The sequence below is a fragment of the Herpailurus yagouaroundi genome, unplaced genomic scaffold (assembly GCF_014898765.1).
Source record: "Herpailurus yagouaroundi ecotype Mexico unplaced genomic scaffold, PumYag 162, whole genome shotgun sequence".
NCBI classification, from domain to species: Eukaryota; Metazoa; Chordata; class Mammalia; order Carnivora; family Felidae; genus Herpailurus; species Herpailurus yagouaroundi.
Genome location: NW_024412403.1, coordinates 22,057,912 through 22,080,822, shown reverse-complemented (window position 1 = coordinate 22,080,822; position 22,911 = coordinate 22,057,912). Strand labels below are relative to the sequence as shown.

Below are 22,911 nucleotides of genomic sequence, written 5' to 3'. Positions count from 1 at the left end.
CAGGGCAAATTGTTGAAAAGATCATATGTTCCTAATTGAAATGAAGTGGTAAATTAGGTGACCATATTTTCCAACTTCTGTTTCTGGATTCTCTATCTGTTCCATTGGTTTATTTGTCTATCCTTGCATCCATAACTACATTGTTTTAGTTATTATAGCTTCATTATTTGTTAGCAAGTCTTGTCATGTAAATTCTGCAATTTTTTTTTCATATTTAAGATTAACTTTTACTTTTTAGAATCAGTATGTCAAACCTCACATTAAAAAAATTATTGGGGTGCCTGGGTGGCTCAGTTGGTTAAGCGTCTGACTTTGGCTCAGGTCATGATCTCGCAGTTTGCGAGTTCGAGTCCCGCATCGGGTTCTGTGCTGACAGCTCAGAGCCTGGAGCCTGCTTCAGATTCTGTCTCCCTCTGTCTCTTCCCCTCCCCCACTTGTGCTCTGTCTCCATCTCTCTCTCAAAAAATGAATAAACATTAAACAAAATTAAAACATAAATAAAAAAATCTTTATTGGGATTATTTTCCAAAAATAGACAATACAGATTGAATTCCGTTCAGAATGGGTTTTAAGCATTGTTCAGACTTTTATGTCTGTGTTTCCCCCTTAGAGTTAAGAGATAGTTCAAACAAGATGTGCTCATTTTGTGTTTCTGCTGAATATCTGAGATATGTACCAGGCTCCCTATAGCTTCATGTGGTCTGGATCCCATCTTCTGTCTTCTATGTAGCTCATGGCTGCTGAATATTTTGTTTTGCTTTAGCCTCTCCACAATTGCTTTCTGTTGGAATTCTTGGTGTCTCAATATATGCATAATTTACATGTAAGCTAATGTTTGAAGAGGGGGGAGCTGCCATAATATGAGGTTAATTTCATCAAAGATTTTTCCTCTCTATGATTTTGCCCTCTAGATCTAACTGCTTTGGCTATCATGAACTTGAATATCAGTTTCTGCAAATCATTTCTTTTTTGCATCTCAAGTCTCTCCCTTTTCTAGATTTCTCCAGCTTCATACAGACATACATGGATACCTTTTATAAGGAAATATATACACACAACCACATGTGTATACATGCATGCACCCATGCAAAAACGTCTCTCTTCACATTCCTTTCCAGATATTTACCCATTTTCCTATTTCTTTCACCCAAATCTCTTTGAAAGAACTTCAGTTATTGTCTCCAGTTTATCACATATTTTCTCTTCTTAACTGAATCCATCCCATACCATGTCACTCATAATGCTCTTTTCAAGATCTGTAATGACCCTCATATTGCCAAATTTCATGGTTGTTAGTCTGCCAAAACCTTTATCAGCTTATCAACATAATTTGATGCAATTTTCTATTTTCTCTAATAACAAAACAAAAGAGAAATTTTGGTTTCTGTGTCACACTGATCTTTTTTTTTTTTTTTCAACGTTTATTTATTTTTGGGACAGAGAGAGACAGAGCATGAACGGGCCAGGGTCAGAGAGAGAGGGAGACAGAGAATTGGAAACAGGCTCCAGGCTCTGAGCCATCAGCCCAGAGCCCGACGCGGGGCTCGAACTCACGGACCGTGAGATCGTGTGTCACACTGATCTTATGTATATTTATTTTATTTATTTATGTTTTTATGCACTTAGTGGACCATTGACAGTAAAGAATAGACCAAAAAGAGCCATGTTAGGTGCCTATTACAGTAATCCATAAGTGAGTTAAAGTTCTGGATATAGGTGCTAGAGAAGTATAGACATACATACAATCAGGACCTATTTTCTAAGTAGAGTGGAAATAAAAGACTCCATGGACTGGTGAGAGAAAAGGAATATCTCAAAATGGCTTAATTTTTAGCTATGGCAAGTGGTCACAACTGCCATACTGTGACTGTGACTAGGTACAATTATATGTGGATACAATTGACCAAAATGGATGATTGGGAAAGGAGAAGATCTGGGAAAAATTAAAATTTATCATGTAAGTACATCAAGCAGCAGTTAGGATATACAAGTCTCGTGGTATAGATATAAATATTTGAGACATAAATTTGAGAGTCATTGAAATATAATATGACCCATAAGACAGTACCTATGGAAAGAATGTGGATAGTAGAGAAGAAGGGAAAAAGGACTGAGCCTTTGCTTTTCCCAAGACTTGTAAGTAGATCTCAGAAGGTGAAACAGTTACTGAATTCCTCCAAACTCCACATGGACCGGCTTCTGGATCTGGGATTCCATCCTCAGAAAGTACTGAGTTACCTGTGCACTGGAGTATTAACACTCTACACCTTTTCACCTCTTTGCAACCCTTTATCTGGACAGATCATTGGAAAGAGAGGACTAGGCTTGAGGTCTTGCCCAACATGGTAGGGCATGAGAAATTACTTTGCCTCAAAGTATACAGAATCTCAAATTCTCCATTTAGTTCTGTTCTTTCAGCAGTCTTTATTGGCTCCACCCTGCCTCACCAAGGCTACACTGTTCCTCATGTTGGAGCTGATAAAAAAAAAAAAAAAAAAAGCAAAAGAAAAGAAGAGAAAAGAAAGAAAAGGAAAGGAAAGAAAAGAAAAGAAAAGAAAAGAAAAGAAAAGAAAAGAAAAGAAAAGAAAATGGCTGGAAAAAAACCACAAAAAACCCTTAGTCAAATGATGACACCTTGCAACACATTTTAATGAGTGGCTCCTCTGTGACCTTTGCTTCCCTCTATAAACCGCTGAAAACAAAACATTGTGTTTATTTCTACGTTTACGCGGATCCATTTACTCTCCTTTTCTAGGCAGCAGGAATAGCTGGAGATGATGTTATCCTAGTTCTCCGGTCCCCTAAAACTAGAAGTACAAGAGAAGCTATTACAAAAATGAAAGTACTGAATTTTCTCACCTTTTTAACAAAAGAAAATGGGCATAAAAAGAAGACAGCATCCAGAACAAGTTTGGAATAGGGCGGGGCAAGCAATCAGTGACAAGGATGAAGAAAGGTTTTCCCGGCTGGAAGAGATAAATGTGCAAGAGAAAACAACAACAACAACAACAACAGACATAGTCTCTACCATGCTGCATAAAGAGACACATGAAGTACAGATGGATCACAGACCTGGGTCTGTTGTGTGGAGAAAGAAATGGACACCTTTACATTGATAGTTTTTTGGGGGATGCAGTAAGACTTTAGTTCTGACCTCTGGTCACAAGCAAGGCTCCCCCCAGTGCTCTGATGCCACCATAGCTCTCTGAGGTTTCACGATGCCATGTGCCTGTGAAGACGTAAGCCCTTTCTGGATACAAACATCAATTTAGTTTGGAGGTTACAAACTCTGTCATGCCTCCTTCTCTGCATTCTGTGACTGTGCCATTCACCCTTCACAGGGTGGGTCATTTTCTGCAGGACTGTAGACACGGGAGCCAACCGTTATATTTAATACCTGCCCACCAGTGAATAACGTGCTTGATAAGGAGACCGTGGAAGTGAGTGAATGCATTTGACATCCTGAACACCAAAGTAACTCTAAAAGGAATCTTTGAGGAAAAAGTCCTTCTGGCAAGGAAATTCAAGATTCTTATACTCTTGGCTTTAAAGTTCATTCTGGAAGTCAAAAGAAATATAATTTTAACACATTCAAATGTTATTGATAAATATTAACTTTTTACATTAACTTTTATTGCATGCACTAAGCAGTAGGATTAAGGTTTTCAATCAACGTTTTATGTTTTTATTATTTTCAGAGGAGATATTCAGATATGAAGATAACTCAAAGCATTTTAGATTCCTACAACCTAATTAAAAACTGAGAAGAAAACTGAATTAACGTCAGTGTTTCTTTGCAAATGGGCGATTAAGGCTAACTTAGTAGCAATTATCTCCAGGTATTGTGACCAATGGCATCAGGCAGAATTATATTACTTTAACAATTTAAGATTATTAGCAGGCTAGTTTTATAAGGGTAGAAAACAAATGTAGACAATATCTCCTGAGCTGACTGTGATTGTTTCTACCTTAGCTTCTTTCTTGCTGATTTACAACTCATCTATTCTCCAATACATTAAGTTTGGCTTTTAATGCATGTTAATTCAGATAAAAATAATTGGTATTCTATATATATTTGTATTCTATATATGCTCAGCTGTCACAGCCAAGTAATGTTAATGTGCTTGTAGGTATTTGTGTGTGTGTATATATATGTGTGTGTATATATATATATATATATATATATATTTCAACTTTTTAAAAAAAGAAATAAAATAAACATTGAGAAGGATAGCAAGGGAAGGTATAATCCGGGCATCTTAGAAGCAAATAAAATATTTCAAGGCCATACGAACTATATTCTGGATCAATAATGGTGGGAGACTGACTACACTGTATCAGAAGTAGGGCCGCTGGGATTTGTCAATATGGAAGCTACTGGTAATCAAAAAATAATAATCTTGGTGACAAAGGGAAGATGGAACTCAAAGTGTATTTAGTGGTTTGAGATGAGAATGAGAGGTAAAAAAACGAGAGTATTTAAATGACTCTTTAGAGAAGACAAAATTGTGTTCCATTAATTTTCTGGCACGTTTAGAAACCTAAGACACATTGAAAAAACAGTTTTGGAGTAAAACAACTTTAGAAATGAGGAAGTAGATTTATAACTGAAACAGAATTTTAAGATATACTAAGGAATGGAGACCTTTAGGATGTATCTACAGGTACAAGGAAGGGAGGAAACCTTTTGTAAGACTTGTCTCTTTGTGGGGACAAGAAGTTGCCTTAGTAAACGTCTCCTTTGGCTCTTTTACGGGACTACACTATGTAACTTTTCAAATAGCTGCTTGTCTTGGCTAAAATAAGCTATAGGATTAGTTTGTTCATCACTTTCTTCTAATTCATCTCACAGTCTTTTCCAGGGGTGGGACAGAGGGGGGCAAAAGCAAAATCGATACCGAATCAAAAAGAAACAATGAGTCAGACAAGGAAATGTATCCAAAAAGTATCTGATTTCTCTGACACTGCCTGTTTCTCACTCCCTAGGCAGATACTAGACATTGAACACACTCCCAGAGGACAATGGGCTCAGCTGTTAGCACTGTTGGGGTTACTTAAGAAGAGAAAAAAAAACATCTTTATCAGCCAATCTGTCAGTCACTTAGACAGGATAAGGTTTGGCTTACACTTCAAGGTTCCTATTTTATTTCTCACCTGTTATATCACTCAGCATTGATAATGCTAAGGATTATATGTGTTTTTCTCTGCCTTGATTTAGGTATTTTCTCTTTCTAAGGTGAATTTTTTAATGAGGTTGACCTGAATGCATATGGTATGTACTCACATTATCCTAAGGTTTTTTTGGATGTTAGATGTATTTAGTATTCGTTTCCTTTTCACTGATGGAATTTGATCCACATTTTAAGCTCGTGGGGTTGGGTTAGATGAAGGCAAACCTGCCTACTGAGATCAATATTGCCTGCAAAATATGAGGCCGTTCCATGCATCAGGGCCCAGTCACACGCCATATTGAATTTAGGAGTATAATTTTGAGACAGAATTAAAGTATCATCCTGTCATGCTTCACCATCTGTTCTTAAACGTCCCATTTAGATTTTGAGGGAAAGGGTAGCTGGTTAAGGGGAGAATCCAGTTTGGAGAATTTGACACCACAGATGTCTGTGTCTTCATCTATCTATACCCATTACTGGTAGGACTAAGCTTTTTGCCCATTTCATTGTAAACAATGACAAAATCTCATTTCATTTCATGGTTTTCATATTTTAAAGTGATGTCTTTGGAGTTTTATTTTATTTTTTTAAATATGAAAAATGTTCCTACTTAAGGGAAAATCGGCATTCCCTAGTGCTCACGAATGAGTTGATTATTTGTTATAATTCTAAACAAAAAGATAAGATCATTTAAATGGGATTTCAAAGGTCTGAGAGGACTGTTAGCATTCAAACTAGAACCATAGCTTTTTACTGTTATCAGAGCTGATCAGTTAACAGAAGTAGGTCATTAGACCAACAACTAGGCCTTTCATTAATACACAAATAATATTCATGTTTCCACACTTGCCTAATATGCATGTAGAAAATAATGTTCAAACACTTATTCTTTTTTCTACATTACTAAGTTATCCTAAATGCAAGTTGCACTTCTATGTACTGATATGAATATACTGAGGAGAGAACGTAGGTAGCAAAAACTGAATTCACAGTTGGTCACTGAGTATACTCAGGGCCACTAGCTCTTTGGTAGTCAGATAGATATTTTCCAGGTCTTTTTTTTTTTTTTTTTTTTTTTTTTGAGAGAGAGAGAGAGAGAGAGTGCAAGTGAGGGAGGGACAGAGAGAGACACAGAATCTGAAGCCAACTCTAGGCTGTGAGCTGTCAGCACAGGGCCTGATGTGGGGCTTGAACTCACAAACCATGAGATCATGACCTGAGCTGAAATCAGAGGCTTAACCAACTGAGTCACCCAGGCACCCCTTTTTAGGTTGTTTCTAACTTCACTTTGTTGCATACTTCTTACCCCTTCTTAGCTGGGGGCGGGCCCGTGGGGCAGTCCTGACATTCCCCTGATTGCCCTCTGCCTCTCTGGCTACACCTTCTTCAACCCTGTGTGGCTTTTTCCCCACTCAGCTAGAAACTGGGAGTCGTCCTTGATGTCACTTTCTCCATCACCCCCACTTCCAATAAACACAGATTCTTGAAGATTCCATTTGCTCATAATCTAGAGTTTCATCCTTCTTCATTTCTCTATTTTGGCCCAAACCACCAAAATCTGCTCTCTAACCACTAGTTGCTATTTTTTACTGACTTCCCCCAATGAACTCACACTTCTCAGAGACACTCACTATCAATGTTTATTGAGTGATATTTTTATCACTCCTGTGCTTACTATAAAGGGCTTCACATCTGAAAAACGCTTTAATTTATCTATCTATTATTAACATGATAAACCATAATTTTCATGGCCTACCTTCCCAGCATATTTTCACCTTGGTCACACATTTGTATTCATGTAGGCATTCCTTGGGGAAAAATAGGATATGTTCTTTCTGGATTCAGGGATTGCTTTACTTACTATCTTAAACAGTGTTTCCGTACTTTTATGGTGACTCACTCTGATTTGACATTTAAATATCTGCTTAAATGCTACTTTATAATTAAGCATTTACTGACCTCTAAAATCGATTGAGTGGCCAGAGTATACGGACTCAAAGCATGCTGCGTTTTACATGTTCTAAAACGTGTAATGCGTTTCATAATTTGTTTGACTGTCTAGCACACTAAAGTGTAAGCTTTACAAAGGAAGGGATGATAATGTCTGGTGCACAGGTGTGTTTCCAGCATTGACTTAGTACATGCTCCTCAGGAGATGATCAAATAATGAATTAATATATCTTGGCTTAGAATTTACTTGAGTTTTGGAAGATACGAAAATACAATCGAAATTAATTTTCCCAAAGAATAAATAACGATACTTTATGGTAAGAAATATCTTTTATCTCACAAAAATTTCCGTTTGCTGTGTCCTGGTATTATCTCAGAATAAGGTAGCTTATTAGTTTTAAAAAATCAGTAAAACACTACAAGAGTGTGTGTAAAAGCATTAAAAATTCTGGAATGAACACACCAGTTTACAGCTGCTTTGTACAAATTCAACTTACATGAAAATAGTGGGTTTAACGATACATAAACCCAAATGACCAAGATAGGGAGAAATGAAAACAAAAAAAACAACCAAGCTTTGGAAACAGGAAAGCCAAGGGGTGAAAGAAAGCAAATAAATAAATAAATTGACATTAAGGGGAACTGTTAATAAGGCTGAGATTCTCCAAATGCCTCAGGAAGTAGATGAGCAAATTTCCTCTGAAACTGTAGGGTGCCAATGAAGCTCACAATAGGAGAAATCATTTGAAATAGAAAGTAGAGGGGTGCCTGGGTGGCTCAGTCACTTGAGTATCTGACTCTTGATTTCAGCCCAGGTCATGATCCTGGGTTTGTGGGATCAGGCCCCATGTTGGACTCCTGTCTGGGAGTGGAACCTGCTTGGGATTCTCTCTTGCGCCTCCTGCCCCTCTCACCCCTCTCTCTAAAAAAATATAACAATGTAAACAAACAAACAAAAAGCAAAAAACAAACAAACAGAAAAACCAGAAAGTAGATCTATGGTAGTTTTCACTGTACCTTCACACTGGTAAATTGCCCCCTTTCCTTTTGATAGCAAATTTTCTCTGTAGAGAAATGAACTGAAACAGACAGACTCAAAAGAGGTCTGACATTAAAGCTGAGATCAAAGTGAGATTCAAACTACTATACTTTAAACATGGAAATGATTTATAAAGTCTACCTTCAAAATAAAAGAACTCCTCCCAAGACACTAGCTGCCACTGGCTACAAGAATCTGGGAGCCAGGCTTAAAATCTCACACAGGAGACTAAAGACTTCCTCTCAGGAACCCTTAATAGCCTAACAAAACAAAGCAAAGCAAAACAAAGCAAAACAAAACAAAACAAAACAAAACAAAACAAAACAAAACTTAAAGAACCTCCCTTTTTTAGATATCCTTTCTATAAGGGACTAGAAAGATCACTCAACAAGACCAAAAAACAAAACAAAACAAAACAAATCAGAAAATCCCATCAACCTACCCAGAACTTCCAATGAGCTTAGACACAGTCTCACACTTAAATATGAAGAGAGAAGCAAGGCTGAGCAGAGGTTTGAAAGAAACTTCTAACTTGAAACACAGATATCAAAGCAAACAGACCCACGAAAGGAATCCAACAAAAGAGAGAAAACAGGGAATGGAAAGAAGCAAAAGAATTGGTAATTAAATAACATTAACATCCTGAAGAAAGGAATATTTATTAGATAGGTTATCCAAGTAAAATACTAATTGACTTTACAAAGAAATAGTAAGAACTATTTGCATAAGACTTTCTTTTTTTTTTTTTTTAATTTTTTTTTCAACGTTTATTTATTTTTGGGACAGAGAGAGACAGAGCATGAACGGGTGAGGGGCAGAGAGAGGGAGACACAGAATCGGAAACAGGCTCCAGGCTCTGAGCCATCAGCCTAGAGCCCGACGCGGGGCTCGAACTCACTGACCGCGAGATCGTGACCTGACTGAAGTCGGACGCTTAACCGACTGCGCCACCCAGGCGTCCCTGCATAAGACTTTCTACAAGAAATAAGCAAGGTTTCTTTTTTTTCTAAATGTTTTTAATGTTATTTCATTTTTGAGAGACAGAGGGAGAGAGAGACAGTGCGTGAATGGGGGAGGAGCAGAGAGAGAGGGAGACACAGAATCTGAAGCAGGCTCCAGGCTCTGAGCTGTCAGCACAAAACCAGACATGGGGCTCGAACTCACAAACCATGAAATCATGACCTGAGCTGAAGTTGGATGCTTGACTGAGCCAACCAGGTGTCCCAATAAGCAAAATTTCTAAACTAGCTGGAAGTATGGAGAGGACAGTTTTACTTCTTATGGGAAATTAAGGTATATTGGGGTGCCTGGTTGGCTCAGTTGGTTGAATGTCCGACATCTGCTCAGGTCACAATCTCAGAGTTTGTGGGTTCAAGCCCCACGTCGGGCTCTGTGCTGACAGCTCAGAGCCTGGAACCTGCTTTGGATTCTGTGTCTCCTTCTCTCTCTGCTCCTCCCCTGCTAATGTGTTTTCTCTCTCTCTCTCTCTCTCTCTCTCTCTCTCTCTCAGAAATAAACATTAAAAAAACATTAAAAAAAAGAAAGTTAAGTATATTACAGACACATAAAAAATCTGGCAAGCAGAAAATGAGTCTATTATTATTTCTAATTATGCATGTGAGGGAAGAAAATACTATGGTAGATTTGCACCTATAAGTAGTAATTAATTATCAGATCTTATAATGTTAATATGTAATACTGAAGTAGCACAAAATCATAATACAATTATATAATATATGGGGGTGGTGTACATGTGGGAACAGACACAAGGGAGTTAGTTGTACTTTTCCTTAGTAGGAATCCTTAGCTACCCTTGGTAAAAACATTTCAAAAAAGTTAAGTTGAAAAATGTAAATGTGTGCTATTTTTGAGAAATGGAGACAAATTAAAAAAGAGTAACTGGAGATAATCAAGCCTTTGCCTCTGGATAATGGGAATCAGAGAGGTGGAAGGTACGGAACCCTGAGATTTTCTGATCTGCTGGGTAGAACTCTGTTTTAACTATGGAAATATGTACCTCTGATACAAACGTTTACAAACAAAACAAACCACTTCATGCTCAGGCATTCTAAAAAAGCCTTATATACAGAAGCATATCATGACAAGATTTACTCTAATCCTAAATAAATACATGGTTACGCAAAACTCAGGTGAGGAAATTCATGAGAATGATCTTTGAAAATATGGGTCAGATATTTTGTATATTTATCTCCCTGAAATTATTTTCATTAATTCGTGTGACAATTAAAATGTTTAAATGGCTATTTTTATTAAAAAGTAGTTTTATACCTACATATATATAAAAAGGTGATGAAGTGATCAAAATGTGGTATGATTTTCCCAATACAATAAATTAAATGTAATTATTTTTAATTCTGATGGTAGTGCCATGGAATTATGCATAATATGGTGCTTTGAGTACAAACAAAGACATACTAAACAAGATAACCTATTTCCTTTGTTCTATAAACATTTGGCAGATACGCCGATTTACATGAAAAAAACACGTTTTACCCAATGTGTTTTTGAATTTATAATAAGATAGGTTTTATGATAATTTGTGCAATCCTAATGGTTATTTATAATAGGAAAACTTAGAGAAGCCCAAAGTGACTGAAAAACATAAAACCATTATTGGCAAAGAAGTAAGGTTAGTATGTATGACAATTGTGTGTAGTTATATTTAGTGACTTTAGGAAATTTTCACAACACAGAACTGAATAAGTGAACAATAAATATAGGGAGAAAACTTCATGAAATATCAAGTATCTGAAATATTCAGTATATGCTAACCAGTTTCCTTGGATGCAAAACAGACAATTTTTTTAGTGTTTATTTATTATTTTTGAGAGAGAGAGAGACAGACAGAGCAGGAGTGGGGGGAGGGGCAGAGAGCAAGGGAGACTCAGAATCAGAAGCAGGCTCCAGGCACTGAGCTGTCAGCACAGAGCCCAACGCAGGGCTCCAACTCACAAACTGTGAGATCATGACCTGAGCTGAAGTCGGACGCCTAACTGACCACTTAGGCACTCCAAAACAATTTTTTTAAAGAGTTATTATTTTAGGTATTGTACCTTTTGTCTCAGATGACTTATTCCAAAGTCAAAACTCAGTAAAGTATATGGCTATTATTTTGTGATTGTTAATGCCTATTGCCGGTTTTCATTTTATCACACAATAGATCCATCTTTCTTTTGCCCATCAGAATTGTTTTCTATTTTTTCACAATAGTATTTAGTTACATAAAGCTACTGATCAACCATATATGTTTATCAATTCTCAAGACACTATCAAAGTGGTATTACAGGAATTCTAATAGTAAAAAGGAATAAAATGCCAATAGCCATAAATCATTTAAAGACTCAGATTATCAAGTGAGAGAGAGGCCTCCATGTGAAATAAAACACCAAATAAAAGATAAGGAAATAATTAAAGAACTGGGAAAACCAATATCTGTCTATTATAATATCTGGAGAAAGAACAAAGAGAGCAGAATGAAGGGCTTTATCATAAAATGGTAGGCATTAAATAAGGAGAGTTCAACTTTAAAAACATTATATATATATAATATATATATAATTTATATTTATATAATATTTATATAATATAAATAATATTTATATAATATTTATATATTTATATAATATTATATAATATTTATATAATTTATATAAATATTTTATATTTATAAATTATTTATATAAATATAAATATATATAAATTTATACAATATAAATAAATATATAAATATAAATATATCATATATATATATTTATCTATATAAATTTTATATATATGTACTGATACAAATGCTTTTTCCAAAATAAATAACTAAATCGTAATCTGAAGGAAAAAAATCTTTCACTAAACAATGTGTAAAGAGGGCGGAAAACAGATAATTTGATTTAATGCAGTCTTAGAAATGAAAGTCTAGTTCTTGATCACAAAAGCCAAAATGGAATTAAGCCATAAAGTAAAGCTATCTCCAATATAAGGACTGAACAGATGCAAAGGTAATTTATCAAGAAGACTAAACTATTTCCCCTCCATATATACATGTTTTTAATGTTTTGTTTGTTTGTTTATTGTTTTTGTTTTTCAGAGAAAGAGACAGACTGTGAGTGGGGGGGCTGGGAGAGAGGGAGACACAGAATTCGAAGCAGGCTCCAGGCTCTGAGCTGTCAGCACAGAACCAGATGGGGGTCTCAAACTCACAAACCGCGAGATCATGACTTGAGCAGAAGTCTGACACTCAACAGACTGAGCCACCCAGATGCCCCTCCCTTCCCCATATTTTAAGGATACATTAATTAAAAGATGTGGATATACCAGGCTAATAAGGTCCAGATGTAAGTACCACACCTCCTCCACAGAAATAATGAAAGGGGAAATTCTAGCTACGGAGAAAGGACAAAGTAGTCTTTATGGGATTTGTATAACTACATAACTACAAACCAGAGTTTTTGAGATCTGGCATGATATTCAAGACTAGATTCTTCTGTCATTGACTTTGGACAGGTTTTTTTTTTTTCCTTAATAAATTACATAATTATATAATTTTGTTGCTTTGTTCTTAATAATCTATCTACATCAATATATAGCCATATGTAGTAGAAACCATCAACTGCAAAAAAAACAGATCTGTTGAAAAACTACACATGGATTCAGAATGAGTATTATTTTGTCTCAGGTATCTGGTCCCAGAAAAAATGGAACATACTCAATTTTTCCTGCATCCAATCATTAGTACAACTAAATATTCTGGAAATAATTCAAAAGATAACCATAAAAGGATACTGAGATATGAAAAGAAAAAAAATAAATGAATAGAGAGCTCAGGGCTTGAAGTGTGATGCCGTGGTGATTTTCCTGTTTTTGTTTGATTTATTTCCCACTATAGCTTCGATATTCACAAAACTAAGCCTGAGAGTATTCCAACCTAGATTATATATATATATATGTGTATATATATATATATATATATATATCAATCAAAATGGACAATATAAAAAAAAATAATACCTGGTGCCATAAAACTTCTAGAAGAAAACATGGTCTGACATAGTTTGGGACAATGGTTTTTTGGATTTGGCTTAAAAAAAAAAAAACTAAAAGCAAAAATCAACGAGTTGAGACTACATCAAATTAAAAAGCTTCTGCATAGCAAAAGAAACAATCAACAAAATGCGTAGACAGTCTATAGAATGGGAGACCAATATTTTTAAGCCATATATCAGACAAGGAGTTAATATGTGAAATATATAAAGAACTTATACAACACAGTAACACATATACATACACACATACACACACACAATCTGAATAACAAATGAGCGGAGGACCTGAACAGACTTTTTTCCTAAAGAATAAATTCAAATGCCAAACAGGTATATGAAAAAATGCTCGACATTAGTAATCACCAGGGAAATGGAAATCAAAACCACAATGAGATATTTCCTCATACCTTTTAGGATGGTTATCATCAATAAGAGATAAGTCTTGGGGCGCCTGGGTGGCGCAGTCGGTTAGGCGTCCGACTTCAGCCAGGTCACGATCTCGCGGTCCGTGAGTTCGAGCCCCGCGTCAGGCTCTGGGCTGATGGCTTAGAGCCTGGAGCCTGTTTCCGATTCTGAGTCTCCCTCTCTCTCTGACCCTCTCCCGTTCATGCTCTGTCTCTCTCTGTCCCAAAAATAAATAAACGTTGAGAAAAAAAATTTAAAAACTTAAAAAAAAAAAAAAGAGATAAGTCCTGTTCAGCATATTGACAGAAGAGAACACTTGTGCACTGTTGTTGGAAATGTTAAGTGGTATAGCCAGTATGGAAAATAGTATGGAATTTTCTGAGAATATTGAAATAGAATATTGAATTGATATATACATTCCCATGTACACTGAGGCATTATTCACAATAGCTAAGATATGGAAACTTAAGTATCCATCAATGAATGAATGGAGATATACATACATATATATATATATATATATATACACACACACACATATATATACAAAAGTAATAATATATATACTGAAAATATACTGAATAATATTCAGCCATGAGAAAGAAGTAAATCTTGCCATTTCTAAAACACGGATGAACCTTAAAGACATTATGCTAAGTAAGATAAGTAAAACAGAGAAAGACAAATACTATATGATATCACACATATGTGGAATCTAAAATGCTGAACTCATGGGGTGCCTCGGTGGCTCATTCAGTTAAGTGTCTGACTTCTGCTCAGGTCATCATCTCACAGTTTGTGGGTTTGGGCCCCACGTCAGGCTCTGTGCTGACAGCTCGGAGCCTGGAGCCTGCTTTGGATTCTGTGTCTCTCCCTCTCTCTCTCTCTCTCCTCTCCCCCACCCACGCTCTCTCTCTCTCTCTCTCAAAAATAAATAAACATTAAAAAATTAAAAAAAAAATAAGATGCTGTACTCATAAAAACATATTAGAATGGTGTTTGCCAGAGGGCTAGTGGTGGGGAAGATGGGGACAGCTTGTTTAAGGGTACAGACCAGAAACTAGTAGATCGATGAATCCTGGGGATCTAATGTACAGCATAGCAATTATAGTCAACAATACTGTATTATAAAATTCAAAGTTTTCAAGAGCCTAGATCTTGTTTGTTGCTACCACACACACACACAAAATAATAATTATGGGATGTGTTAGAGAGGTGAGCTAATGCTATGGTAATAATCTTGTTACGATATATAAATGTCTCAAATCAACACGTTGTACACTTTAAACTTAAACAATGTTATATGTAAATTATATTGAAATAAAAACAAATTTAAAAATAAACAAACAATAAAAATAAGAAAAAACAAGTCTCTTTGGTCTAAAGACTAGAATAAAACCCCAAAGGAGATCAAGTAAAGGAACGCATCTTATGACCACATGCAGTCATGACTGTGAGCCTGATCTTCCCGTAGACATTAGTGCCAGCAGAGCCTGGATGAGCTGATCTACTCTGTGTGCCACAGCCACCAACAGAGGTGACTAATCTACTCTCCAAAATCAACCATATCAAGTTGGGTCAATGCCTTACTTACTCCACACCCTAGACTCCATCAGTCTGCAGCTATAGAGTCAGTGTAGTCCAAGTGGGCAAACCCATCCTCTGCCCCATGGAAGATGGCCATGCCAGATCCTATGTCTTCAGTGGCAGACTGTACCTAAGAACAGGCTCAAGCAACCTGCTCTCTATCCAATACTTAGTGAGTGTGGTAGGCCTGATCCATGCGCCCCACAGAGCCACTGAACCCAGTTGGGAGAATCATACCTCATTTTATAACAGGCAGAAATAGGCAGGCACTTTAAACTCAACATTAATCACCATAGGTCTCATTTCCTCTGACTCACCATCCCGTGACACAGAGGCTGGTAAGGTCTGGTGTGTCCTACACCTCAACCTAGCAGCAGAAGGTGAACTCGGCCCAGTGCCCCATGGCTGTCCACCTAATTACATACATATCTAGATTTAGCCACTCCTGGACAACCACCCAACTGCAGAAGATCACCCAAGCCAAGCATTTCCATACCACACACTCCCCACCCCCCTCACTGCCCCATGTCAGCAGGCATCTTGAGCAGTTGCTTCCTTCTTCTGAGGGTAATGACAGAGAGAGAGACAGTGAGAAGCTACAGGAACCCAGAGGCTGGAGAACAGGCCAGGGTACCTGCTCTCGGTTCTGCAAGTCCACTTCCTCCCCTACCTAGAAATACGTGGCAGCCAAGGAAAGCACCTTGCCACTGACACAGATGGAACTAGCATGTACCCAGTGAAGCCCTAAGAGCAAAGCTGACTAGAATAACACTGCCAGGCCTCAGATGCTGAATTAGAATTACAGCCTGCAAAAGTATTCTATAACCTACATATTAAACATAATGTTTAATCCAAGGAAACTTGTCTACTAGGACTGAAGGAAGATCCAGTCTCCTAACATAATTTCTAAAATGTCAAGGATAAGGATATCATAAAGTACCTCTCACAATACCAAGAGCCTTCAAATTACACATGGAATGAGGAATGACATTCAACTGATACCTGTACTGGCACAAACCAGATGAGTCAGGTGCTGGAACGATCTGATAAATATTTCAAAGCAGCCAAAATAAAGTTACTTAAAAAATTTTGAATTCCATTAAAACAAATGTTACAAAAGTAGATAATAACATTAAGAAAATAAAATTATATATATGTGTATATATATATAATTTAATTTATATATATGTATACACACACACACACACACTCAGTGAAAATTATAAAACTAAAAAGTAAAATAATTAAAACAAACAAACAAACAAGACTCATTGGATGGGTTCCATAGAGTGTAGATGACAGGACAGAATCAATGAACTTTTGAGGAAAGATCAATAGAATTTACTCAATCTGAACAACAGAGAGAAACAAAGAAAGAAAGAAAGAAAGAAAGAAAGAAAGAAAGAAAGATTAAATCTTCAAGAACCCGTGGGAATAAAACAGTAAATCTAACATTTTATTGTTGTTATTGGAGTCATAGGATGGTAAGAGAAAAAGAGGGAGGCTGGAAAGTTACTGAGAGAAGTAAGAGCTGGAAATTCACCATATTTGGCAAATGACATAAGCCTAGACATTCATGAACTTGAGAAAATCCACATAAAATAAGCCCCCCAAAAACCCATGTGATGCCATTATTAAACTTCTTAAAAATAAAAAGATACAATCTTGAAAATAGCAAGAGAATAATGACCTTACCCATAAGAGAAAGACCAAAAAAAAAAAAAAAAGTAGTACAATGTTTTTCAGGGACTGGAAGTAACAGCATTATAAGCCCCAAATTTTATACTCGAAAAAAAATGTCTTCAAGAATGAAACAGAAATCAGGTATTCTCAACCACAGATGTGGAGGGAGAGAGTGAAGCGTTGCAGTGAGATTTGTCTGTCATCATTAAAGGCTCAAGAAATCTCTCAAAACAGAAAGGAACAGAAGAGGCTTAGAACTTTAAAGAAATGGAATAACTAGAGGTAAAGAGAATAACTTTTTCTTCTCCCTACAATTTTCTTAAATGACACTAGATTTTTGAAGTAAAAATTCTAAAATTTATTGTGGGTACCCAATGAAAATAAAGGGAATATTTAGGACAATTATGTATTTTTAAGTGGGGAGGGTAAAGGGTCCTAAATGAAAGTGGGGACTTCATATTTTATTTGAAGAAGGAAAACAGTATCCTGTACAGTATAGTAGAGGGTATGATGTTACACACATACATTGTAATATTTAGAGGAACCATTACCGAAATTACACAAAGAAATACACTTGAAAATACTATCGGGGCACCTGGGTGGCTCATTGGTTAAAATCCAACTCTTGGTTTCGGTTCAGGTCATGATCTCTTGGTTTCAAGACTTCGATCCCTGCATCGGTCTCTGCACTGACAGTGCAGAGCCTGCTTGGGATTCTCTCTTTCTCTCTCTCCCTCTCTCGCTGCCCCTCCCTCCCTCACACTGTATCTGCCTCTTTCAAAATAAACGTTTAAAAACAAGGCAATTTATATTAAAAAAAAAAGAAAATGTTATAAATAAATCAAGGCAGAATTTTAAAAATTCTTCCTAAAGGAAGGCAAATAAAAGAGAGAGAGAAGGAGAAAATACTGAGAAACAAATGACACATAAAATTCAAAACTGAGAATAAGAACTCTCGATACTCAAAGATTTTTAAAAATCCGGTTAGAAAATGGCAAAAGGCACAAAAAGATGTCTCACTGAAGAGAAACTATAGACATCAAATAAGCGTAGGAAAAGATGGTCGACAGCATTAATCACTAGACAAATGCTGATTCAAATCAGGTATTGACATATACCTACCAACTACCAACTACCAACATGGCTGACAACCGTGATAAAATCAAATAATGAGGATGTGGTGAAAATGGATCACATACATTTCTGGTGGGATTGAAAAATGGTACAGCCACTCTAAAAAAGCCATTTGGCAGTTCCTTCTAAAATAAAAATTCATCTACCATATCACCCAGCGATTGCAAACTTGGGCACTACTCCCAGAAAAATAAAAACGTATGTCTACACAAAAACTCTATACAAGTGTTCACAGAGCTTAGTTTGTAATAGCCAAACATTGGAAACAATCCACCTATCTCTCGGTGGGTAAATTAAACTGTGGTGCATCCATGCCACGCAGCACTAGTCAGTACTAAAAATGCATAAATAATCCTTACAAGCAACCTGGATGGGCATCAACAACATTATGCTCAACGGGGGAAAAATCCAACATTAAAATATTGCATACCGTGTGATTCCGTATTCTTGAAATAATAAAACTAGAGAGATAAAGAACAGATTAGTGGTTGTCAGGCATTATGGATGGGTGGGCAGGGGTTATGGAAGGGGAGTGGGCATGAAAGACCAGCATGAGGGAGGCTCGAAGTGTGGGAAAAGTTCTCTATCTTGATGTCTAGGTGGTTCCATGAAACTCGCATGTGATAAGAAAGCATAAATTACACACTCACAGGACACATACCCAAATGGGTGTGGACATAAATGGTGAAATCTGAGTAGGCTCATTGGTTTGTATTAACTTCAATTTCTTGGTTTTGTCAATGTGCTCTAGTTATGCAAGTTGTGAACAGTGGAGGGAGGAATAGTGGAGGGTACACAGAACCCTCTGTACATTTCTCTGCAACCTCCTATGATTCCACATCAAAATTTAAAAGTAATTAAAACAATATAAGGATTGGCTATATAATTTTTAATAATTATGTAAATATATTAGGGTAATGAAAGTATAAGATTGAAGCATATAGGTTAGCATCAGGACCAACATAGCACTATGACAAATCACCAGAAATTCTCAAAATACAGGGTTTTGTTCAGAAAAACAGAGCTCAGAGAATTTATTACAAGCAGATCCATGCTGTGTCATGTTAAACAGAGTCCATCAGACAAAATAAAATTGGTACTATAGAGACTTCAAGTCTACACAAACCAGGTGCTTGGGTCGCTTAGTCGGTTAAGCATCCGACTCTTGATTTTGGCTCAGGTCATGATCTCATGGTTCATGAGTTCGAGTCCTGCATCAGGCTCTGTACTGACAGTCCAGAGCCTGCTTGAGTTTTTCTGTCTCCCTCTCTCTCTCTCTGCCCCTCCACTGCTCACTCTTTCTCTCTCAAAGTAAATAAATAAACATTTTTTTAATCTACATAAAGCAAAGAGGAACACCACATCGTAAATATGAAAGTTAAATAAAACAAGTTTTTCTATACATAAGTATACTTAATAGCTAAAGCAAATTGCTTAGAGAAAAATAATTATAATAATTGCATTGTGGAATTTATAATTTATATAGGAGTAAAATGTGTGACTGCTAGTTTACAAAGAGCCACAGGAGAGATATAAATGTAAAATTATTAGGTATTTATGTTACACCTGAAATAGTATAATATTGCAGCAAGTTAAAATGTATAAGCTAAAGACACGTTATAAACCTTAGGCCAGAAGTTTTAAAAATGCAAATTAAAGTAAATAAAGATATAATTCCTAAGCCTATAGTGGAGATTAAATGGATTATTAAAACTATGCAGTTGTGTATAGAAGCAAAGTGGATAAAATAATAAAAAACCAGAAGAGACAATATGAAACCCATCATATATCAATATAATAGATTTTAAGTCAACCATATCAAGATCACAGTAAGTCTAAATTATCTACACACAATTAGAAGTCAGAGATTTTAGACTGGATAAAACAGCAAGGCCCAAATGAATGCTGAGTTAAAGAAATATTTAATTAGCTGAAGTTAAAGTGCTGAAAGAAAAATCTACAACGAATAATACTCTATTTCACAAGGCTATCACTCAGAATTGAATGAAAGAGAGTTTCCCAGACAGGAGCACCTGGGTGGCTCAGTGAGTTGAGCATCCGAATTTGGTTCAGGTCATGATCTCACAGTTCATGACCTTGAGCCCCACACTGGGTTCTCTGATGTCAGCCTGTTAGTGCAGAGCCCTCTTTGGATTTTCTGACACCTCCACCACCACCCCTCTCCCCCTTGCATTCTCCAAAAAATAAATAGGATTTAAACAAAGGGGGTTTTCCAAAGTTAAAGAAGTTAGTAACCACCAATTGAACTTACAAGGAATGTAAAAAGAACTTATTTAAGCAGAAAAGAAAGGCCATAATTAGGAGAAAATTATGAAAAAAAATTCAAATAGTAAAAGGAGGGAATCAAGCACTTATAAAGTCAGAATGATAGTGTAAAATCAGTGATATCTAAAAAATTATTTAACACATTGACAATAAAAAGATGCTAAAAATGATACATGCATAAAATGTGAAGGAGAAAAAGGTGGTGCTTTTAGAATGTGTTCCAGAGCATGGAAGTTTTTTGTGTGTCTTGTCTCCATGAAATGCACCCAGACCAACACTAAACCATCCTGCACACCTAGAAAACTGATCTGAGGATTAACACAACAATCTGTGCAACCTGAACCACAAAACTCAGCAGGTATGCGGCACGGAGAGGTGAAGTGGGGAAGAGAGAAGCCGCAGAGGGCAGGGAGCTGCTTTGGCCTGCAGAGAGAGGACGGAGATGGGGGAAGAGTGTGGGAAAAGCAGTTGGAGAGAAAGTGGAAAAGTGGAAACAGCTGCAGGGACTGAAATAAAAAGGGAGAAAGGAGAAAGGAGAAAGGAGAAAGGAGAGGGTTTAAATTCCATTAAGACTCTAAAAACAGGGGGAGCACAGAGTCTGCAACTCCACAGCTCCATACCTGGTGGTGCTCTGGTGGGAAGGGCGAATCCCCAGGAACAGAGTGGAGTCCGGAGGTCTTAGGGCCACACGGGGATAGCCGGTTCCCCTGCTGGGAGGGCATCTGGCAGAGGTTGTGTGGGTCCCCCAGGGGCAAGGCCCCAGTGGCCCCAGGGGAACAACCACATCTGCTGGTGCTGGAACAGTCATTAAGGGTGAAACCAGATGTGTGTTTCCAGATGTGTCTTGTGATTTTCCATAGTCCCAGAAACGCTGCTGCTACACTATCTCCCGAACTTTTTTGGGGCAGGCTGGCACCGGGCCACAGTCTCTGGGCGTCCACAGCAGCACAGACCCGCAAACGTTCCTTGGTGCGGCTGGCCTGCAGCCACGGCCTGTGAGACCCTCCCGCACAGGGGCAGAATGGGTCAAAGCTGCAGTCCTTCAGAAGCGAGGGGTCGGGAAAAACAGCCGCATCTGAGACAAAACTCGGGAGAGAGGTACTGCCTGAGGCTTGATCACGGACTGTGTAAAAGCGGGAGTGGACGAAAGCTGCAGAGAAAGAACGGGTGCGCGATTGCTGTGTCAGGAGAACAGAGTTCCCAGACTAGAGACCGGGTAGCTGGGTGATGCCATTTTCACCGCTCCTGTGCATGTGCATATACACCTAAGAGCACTACAACACTCTACCACAGTAGGCTAGCAGCGCCATCTAGTGGAGAATGGAGCCATTACACTGAGCCCTGCCCAACTGGGCCAACCTCGCTCTTCAGAAACACAAGTCTCTCCACCTGCTTAGTTTATGGACTATAAAGCTCTGCATAGTTTGACTTGTAGGGGAAAACTATGTACTTTCAGTCATATTTCAGTCTGTTCGCTGGTCCATCTATTCAAATTTCTTTCTTTTTTAATTTTTTTCTCTTTTTTGTTTCTTTTCTTTTTCTTGAATACATAAAGAGAAAAAATTTTTATTTTCAATCTTTATTAAAATATTTTTAAATTTTTCTGCTATATTTTTTACTTTTGTGTAATTTTTTTCAAATTATATTTTACTTCCATCATTTCATTTTAGTCTACTTCAATGTATTCAATTTTTTCAAATCTTCAAATGATTTCCTTTTTTTTCCCTTTCTTTCCCCTTTTTTCCTCTAATCTATCAAGCCCCTTTCAACACCCAGACTAAAATACAACTAGGACTTGGCATCATTTATTCGATTTTTTTCGTGTGTGCTTTTTTAATGCTTTTAATTTTAATTTTTTAATGTTAATTTTTTTAATTTTAAATTTTTACCTCATTAATTCATTTTCTCCCTTCAAAATGACAAACAAAGGAATTCACCACAAAAGAAAGAGCAGGAAGAAACTACAGCCAGGGACTTAGCCAACACAGATACAAGCAGAATGTCTGAACAAGAATTTAGAATCACGATAATAAGAATACTAGCTGAAATCGAAAATAGATTAGAATCCCTTTCTGCAGAGATAAAAGAAGTAGAAGCTAGTCAGGATGAAATTTAAAATGCTATAACTGAGCTGCAATCTCAAATGGATGCCATGGTGGCAAGGATGGGTGAGGCAGAACAAAGAATCAGTGATATTGAGGACAAAATTATGGAGAATAATAAAGCAGAAAGAAAGAGGGAGATTAAGGCAAAAGAGCACGATTTAAAAATTAGAGAAATCAGTACCTCATTAAAAAGGAACAATATCAGAATCATAAGGGTCCCAGAAGAGGAAGAGAGAGAAATAGGGGTAGAAGTGTTATATGAGCAAATCATAGCAGAAAACTTTCCTAACCTGGGGAAAGACACAGACATCAAAATCCAGGAAGCACAGAGGACTCCCACTAGATTCAACAAAACGCACCATCACCAAGGCATATCATAGTCATATTCAGAAAATACTCAGGCAAGGAGAGAATCATGAAAGAAGCAAGGGAAAAAAAGTCCCTAACCTACAAGGGAAGACAGATCAGGTTTGCAGCAGACCTATCCACAGTAA

At 37.1% G+C, this 22,911-nt stretch overlaps 1 pseudogene; it reads left to right on the top strand.

Annotated features, from left to right (window-relative positions):
* Positions 1-2,625: 2,625 nt before the first annotated feature.
* On the top strand, positions 2,626-21,311 carry LOC121036476 (protein downstream neighbor of Son-like; annotated as a pseudogene).
* The last annotated feature ends 1,600 nt before the right edge of the window (positions 21,312-22,911 follow it).